This window comes from Eretmochelys imbricata, chromosome 11 (assembly GCF_965152235.1).
Source record: "Eretmochelys imbricata isolate rEreImb1 chromosome 11, rEreImb1.hap1, whole genome shotgun sequence".
Classification (NCBI taxonomy): Eukaryota; Metazoa; Chordata; order Testudines; family Cheloniidae; genus Eretmochelys; species Eretmochelys imbricata.
This window is the reverse complement of record NC_135582.1, coordinates 6,164,021-6,171,107: the sequence shown is the minus strand read 5'-3', so window position 1 is coordinate 6,171,107 and position 7,087 is coordinate 6,164,021.

The following is a 7,087-nucleotide window of genomic DNA, read 5'->3' as shown; positions in this document are numbered from 1 at the left end:
TCAAAAGTTATTTAAAAGAATCCATTTAGGTCCAATTTTGGGGGTTCACTGAGTATTTTAAAAAGGAGTTTTCCCTTCAGTTTAAAGCAGCACCTTACAGTGACAGCAAAGCCTCTAGAAATCTCACTAGGGCTGCTGAAGTAGCGTTAAAGCATTAGAGGTATTAGTGACCACCAACTGAATGTGTTATTAAAAAGATTGTTTGAGGCTTTGTAGTTGAAGATAAACAACCTACAAAGCATTAGAATCTGGTTTTCTATTATAATAATGATTTGTATTCCTCCAGTGCCTTAGGATTTCAAATCATTTTGGAATCATGAATAAATTCAGCCTCAAGGCCCCTGCGTGGTAGGTAGAAGCATTACCTAAAAGAAACATGCAATATGGTTTACTGTGTCATAGATTTCACAGAGTTTGAGGCCAGAAGGGACCACCAGATCATTTTGTTTGACCTTCCATATATCGGAGGCCACTACCCACCACCTAGAGCCCTCACACTAAGCCCAATTAGACAGTGCATAGGACACTAAGCTATTGTGTGCCACAGGCAGGGAACAAGACTGTGGTGCATCAGTGCTCGAGATCTCTGCAATGGCAAGGAATGGATTAAGTGAGATATACTCAGATGATCCCAATCTGAAGAGGAAGGCAAAAAACCAAAAGAAATAAGATTACTGCCAATGTGACCTGGAAGAAAATTCCTTCCCTTCCCTGAATCAGGTAATTAATCTAAACTGTTCTTGCCTCACATACCTTCATGGCAGTAATTATTACTTTGGGCACGCCTCTTTTCTGTTTCTAGGTTCATTCCGGAGCTAGCTAGGCGAAGGCTTTCCCAGTCAATGCTCCTTGGTGTGGAAAATGTCTTGCCTACAAGAGGCTCACCATGCTCTATTGCTGGTTTTAAGGGAGAGTTGGACAAATTTCAGAGTGTGATTGTATGCTGGGGTTACTTGTGATAGTAGGGGGTACTGCTCAACAGCCCTGTGGCTCACTTCTGGTTTATGTCTTATATTTCTAAGAGCACATGCTTCAGGATTTCAGCTGGCCACCTGCAGGGATCAGGAAGGGATTGCCCTCACCCCAGCGTATTCTGGGAGATTTGTTTTTTAAATCTTCTTCCTCTGAAGATGGGGACGGCCACAGTTCTGAAGTAGCACCAAACATTCTCTCTCTCTCTCACACTCTCTCTCTCACAGATGCTTGGCTGGCTGGTTCTTGCTCACATGGTCAAGGTCTAGCTGATCACCATATAGGGTTGGGATGTATATAATATACATATAATAATATATATATTAATTATATGTATATTATATAATAATATACATATATAATTCCTTCCCAACCCCATATAAGGTCTCTTATGATTGGATTAAATAAAATACATAAACATACTAGAGGCTTCTGGGAGTCTGCTTTAGGAGCTCAACATGTCTTTGGTTTAAAGTACCATGCAATTGCCATCTAGCTAGCATGAGTGACAGGATTGCCAGCAGCAGGGGAGTTGGAGCTGCTTGCACCCAAGATAATGGCTGGTGCAGAGAACATCTTAGAACAGCTGTTGTTTCCTTGCTTGACTTGTCATCTCATTTGGAAGAAGGACCTGAACCTCGGTGTCCTGTGTCCCAAATGAGTACCCTAACCAATTAGCTATTTTGGGGTAAGAAGGGAGTGTGGGTGTCTCTCTCTCCATGAAAACACTGAAAAGGCTCAGTTTTGTTCGATGCTGGAATGAAAACAAATATCAAAACCTTGAAATTTTTCACAAAATGGAAGTCTTTTTTCACCAGGCAGCCCTACCTATATAGTCCTTGTCAATCTAGCCTCTGTGGGTATGTCTACACTGTAATTAGAAACCTATAGCTGGCCTGTGTCAACTGACTCGGGCTCAGGCTAAGGGGCTATTTAATTGTGTTGTAGACATTAAGGCTTGGTCTGGAGCCAGTGCTCTAGGACCCTATGAGGTGGGAGGGTGCCAGAGCATGGGCTGGAGCCCGAGCCTGAACACCTATACCGCAATTAAACAACCCTATAGCCTGAGCCCCAAGAGCCCTAGTCAGCTGGCACAGGCCAGCTGCAGGTGTCTAATTGCAGTGTAGACATACTCTGGGTGTCTCAGTACCATTACATTGACTATATTCTCCCAACATTCCTGTGCATTATATTATCCCTATTTTACAGATGCAGCACAGGGGTGTAACTATAGCACAAGAGCCATTGCGTGACTTGCCACACAGGAGAGTTGAGGCTGATCTGGGAGTTGAACCCAGGTCACCTGAGTCCCAGTCTAGTGTCTATGAGACCATCTTTCTTACCCTACCTTTAATATTCTCCTAGAGAGATACAACCCTCGTCTACAGGCAAGACTGCTTCCTACTGAACTGAATTGAGACCTACCAGAGAGGACTTTTGCATGTATTATTCCAGGGATACCATTTTATATTAATTTTTTGATGCCCTTGAAACAAATTCCTATTACAGGGAATATGTTCTCTCTCAGGGGAGCAGTTTCATCCCTGATTTGTATATGAAACACGAAAGCAACCTAACAGGTACAGGCCACATTGAATCAAAGACACTCTCACTTCTTTCTGCTCACTCTTTATGATGCAATTGTGAATTATGTTCTCTCTCGCTCTCTCTTTTTTTTTTCTATTTGTAATTAGAGGGCAAAACAGATGGTGGTGGCTTAGTTTAAAGTGACGTCTTCATTAAAATACTCTTCAGTATGCTGCCAAATGACTGTGAGATCCAACAGAGAATTTTTTTGTAGTGATGGGCAAACTTCAGAAGATTTAGAGGTTCATTCTGGAGAAGCATCCGAAATTTCACATGCTATTCCAGACACGTCAAAACCTCTGAGGCCTGGAAGTTAGATGGGCAAGTTTCTCAAGCATTAGACTAGGAGCCAGGAGATTTCCCAGCCCTGACACAGATTCCCTCTGTGGTCCTTGGCAAGTCACTCAGGCCAAAGGTTTATTATTACTATTAATTGTTACAGTGATACCAACCGCACATGTTCAAAAATCGTGCGTGAACCCTCCCCCCTCCCCACACACCAAAACAAAATCATGAGATTGATTGAAGATCTCATGCACTGCTACAGGCTGGGGACCAACTGGCTAAGCAGCGGTTCTGCGGAAAAGGACCTGGGGATTACAGTGAACAAGAAGCTGGACGTGAGTCAGCAGTGTGCCCTTGTTGCCAAGAAGGCTAATGGCATATTGGGCTGCATTAGGAGGAGCATTGCCAGCAGATCAAGGGAAGTGATTATTCCCCTCTATTCGGCACTGGTGAGGCCACACCTGGAGTATTGCGTCCAATTTTGGGCCCCCCACTACAGAAGGGAGGTGGACATATTGGAGAGAGTCCAGCGGAGGGCAACGAAAATGATTAGGGGGCTGAGGTACATGACTTACAAGGAGAGGCTGAGGGAACTCAGCTTGTTTAGTCTGCAGGAGAGAAGAGTGAGGGGGGATTTGATAGCAGCCTTCAGCTACCTTAAGGCGGGGTTCCAAAGAGAATGGAGCTCGGCTGTTCTCAGTGGTGGCAGATGACAGAACAAGAAGTGATGGTCTCAAGTTGCAGTGGGGGAGGTCAAGGTTGGATATTATGAAACACTATTTCACAAGGAGGGTGGTGAAACACTGGAATGGGTTACCTAGGGAGGTGGTAGAATCTCAATTCTTAGAGGTTTTAAAGGCCTGGCTTGACAAAGCCCTGTCTGGGATGATTTAGTTGGGGTTGGTCCTGCTTTGAGCTGGGGGTTGGACTAGATGACCTCCTGAGGTCTCTTCCAACCCTAATCTTCTGTGATTCTAAGTTTTTCTAAAATGATAAATTTGTGGAGATTTTTGTTTGCCCTCTAGTTCTGGAAGCTTTATGGGGTAGCTGCCTGTCACCCAAGTGTGTTGTGAGCTTTTATGGGTCCGGCCGTAAAAACATGTCCTTCCCACTGGTGTCCTGAACAGGATTCCTCTTCCTCTCCACAACTGCCGGGGTGGGGGAGCTGTCTTTCTGTCCCTCCCTCATCATTACCCTCTGCATCCCCTCTAGGCTTCCCTCCAGTCCCCACATCCTCCTCTGCCTCCTGCCCCCAACCTCCTCCTGCCCCCATTCCCCTGAAACCCCTAAATCTGCCTCCTGCTTCCCCTTGGTCTCCTTATGTACCTATTATAGAGTCTTTGCTACCTCACAGTTTCAGCTAGGCCCCCCCACAACAATAGTGTGGCATCCATTTTGCCTGTAGGCATGTTTCAGTTTCACTGGAAAAAGTGGGAGGTAGCAGCCATCTTTATTTGCGGACACCTCACTTTCAGATGCTGATAGATGGAAAGCAACCACCTTGCTGTCTTCAGCCCCATTTACAGAGGTGGCCATTTTGAATATGGGAAAATTGTGTGTTAAAGCTGCCTCTCATCATGCTTTCATGAAATAGGTGTAACCACACCCCCAATCACCAGACTCATGATGAAGTTGCAAGAGTTTATAGTATACTGCATTTATACTATGAGAGCTTTAAAGGTCTCAACCAAGTTGGGCCCCCAAGTGCTACGTACAGCTCAACATATAATAAATCCCAACTGCAGAGAATTTATAAAGATATAACAGGGGGATGAGACAATCAAGTGGGTTGGGGGGATTGTGTGTGTGGTCAGGATAACAAGGGGCCAGATTCTCCACTCATGTAGACCAGTGTCATTGGCTTCTGAAAAGTTAATCCCAATTTATGATGTTGTAAGAAAGAGGAGACCAGACCCAAGAGATTCCCCCCCTCCCTTTTATTTTGCTAAAATATTAAGGGAAGGCTATTGGGCGCAGGGGTAGGGAAGGAGACACTGTCCTTTCACTCAGAACATTCCTCTCTGGCACAGACTACACAGGCTCTCCGAATTTTGTCGCCCTTCAATAACAATTTCTCGAGCAGGAGGTAAAAGAAGGCTCCTGGTAGTTTCTAAACGCTTGTGCTGCACTTCCATGATGCACGTAATTCGGAATAGTCAGAGAAGGGCTGATCTTGCCATATTTCCATCTAGGACACAGCAACCAATTTACTAAACAGACAGTGATGTTGGGGGTACAAGGTGCATTTCTGGACATAGGTTCCAAGGTGAAGAAGGCCTTTAGGGCTACCAGACCATCCCCCTCTTTGTGCCATATTAGGACAGTTGTGGTCAGCAGAGGGTACTGAGCTGGAGTTCCTTGTGTTGTTGGCAGTGTGTATTCTCGGTAAAGGCCTTCATCTCTGAAAGATGCTTTCCCTATTTGGTCCACCACTGCCTGGATCTTCGAACTGTCAGAACCTGCTGCAAATCTCATCTCTTTTCTTCTGGTGTTTGGGGAAGGTGAAGGGAGAAATTTCAAAAGGATAATTTAGGAGTCCAGAAGAATTACATCTTGTGGTAAGATTTGATTATAATTGCATGGACAGTGGATGTAAGTGGTTCAATGTGAGTTACTGATCATTGTGTATTTTACATTTTCAGGCACACCAGATCTTGAGATGGGCACTGTTTTCATATGTATTTGATAGGTCAAAAATAATTAACTGTGCTAATGGCATTCACAATTTTAAATAGAAGGAATATCTGTTCTGACCAGGGGCACCTTTCCTAATGGTAAATTGGTTAAAGGACCCTTTTAAGGATACCTTTGGTATCATGCCCCTAACCTCACCCCCAAATAACGTGAAGAGAAAATTATACTCTATTGCTGTGATGTCAGCCTAAGGTTAAAGGGTGGTTTTGAAACACCCCCACCTCCTGTTTTGAATAAGAGCATTAGGTTCAACTGTGGGTTTATACCCAGGGGGACTTTGAACTTCAACTTTTTATTCCCAAAGCCTCATGGTGATCTTTACAATTTCCCCCATATGTGTATTTACTTAGTTTTTTTTAATAAATGTAAAAGGTTAAAGTCACAAGAGTTTATAGTATAGTGTGTGTATACTATGAGAGTGTCTAAAGGTCTTAACCAGGTTAGGCCTGCAGCTATTTTTATGGGGAAGATTGTCTTATTTTTTAAAGTTTAATTTTTTTTTTTAAAAAAGCAAAGATTATGTCCCCCTTATTTCTTCTCTGCCATTGCTCATGACTCCTCCTTTGCCTTCTTTCTTCTCTTACTAAATTCACTGTCGATTTTTCCCTCCTCTCTTTTGAAAGCAATGAGTAGAATGTGTGTCAGGAACCCACAACAATAGCGTACAAGCCACAAATGAACCAGAGCTCATGGGGCAAAAGGGGAAGAAAGAGAAGCAGCTGGCATTGTTTCCAGACTAATATACCTCAATGGCTCTGAGCAGCTCTGAAATCTGCATTTGCTATGGGTCAAGAACTATTGTAAACTATAGGACTGGCTATTTAGGGCTTGATTCGCTGAAGGAGCTGAGCGCTTTAGCCCCAATCTAACAAAGTATGTGCTTAACTTTAAGCATGTGAGGAGCCCCATTGCACTCAGATACAGTTATGGGAATGAAGATGGTCTAATAAGCTGAATAGAATGGAACAGAATTGAAGTGAATGAGACTAGTAAAGGGCTTAAAGTTAAGCATGTGCTTACGTGCTTTGGTGGATCAGGGCCAGAGTGCTTAGCACTTGGCAAGATGGAGCCCAAAGAGAAGAAAGTGAATAGGTAACCAGAGAGGGCAGGGTGGTATTTTTGCACATCTTGTGGTCCAGTTTTGGGTAGGGGGGGGAATAGTAAGGTTCAGGGTTTGGGCCAGTTAGCCCTGAAAAAACTAGCAGAGGTGAGTCAATGGAATGGAGCAAGTAGCTGCAGTTTGTCCCACTGTTTTTCAACCCCAAGGGCTGTCTGTGGACTGTCATTGCTAACGGCCCCTACTGTTACTCTGTGATTTCAGTAAATCAATACCCACACCTCGATTTGTCATTGTGGATATAATCCATCATGGTTTTCAGCTGGTCTGGGCTGCAAAGAAGATGAGTGGGGATAGATAAATAACTCCCCTCCCTGCTCATAAATAAGCTCTTTAAACATGAAGCAAGACTGGCTTTTCTTGTATTGATCCAGATATCCTTTTTCTGCTTTCTTCCACTCTGCCTTCCCCTTTAGTGTAACATGGAAGCTC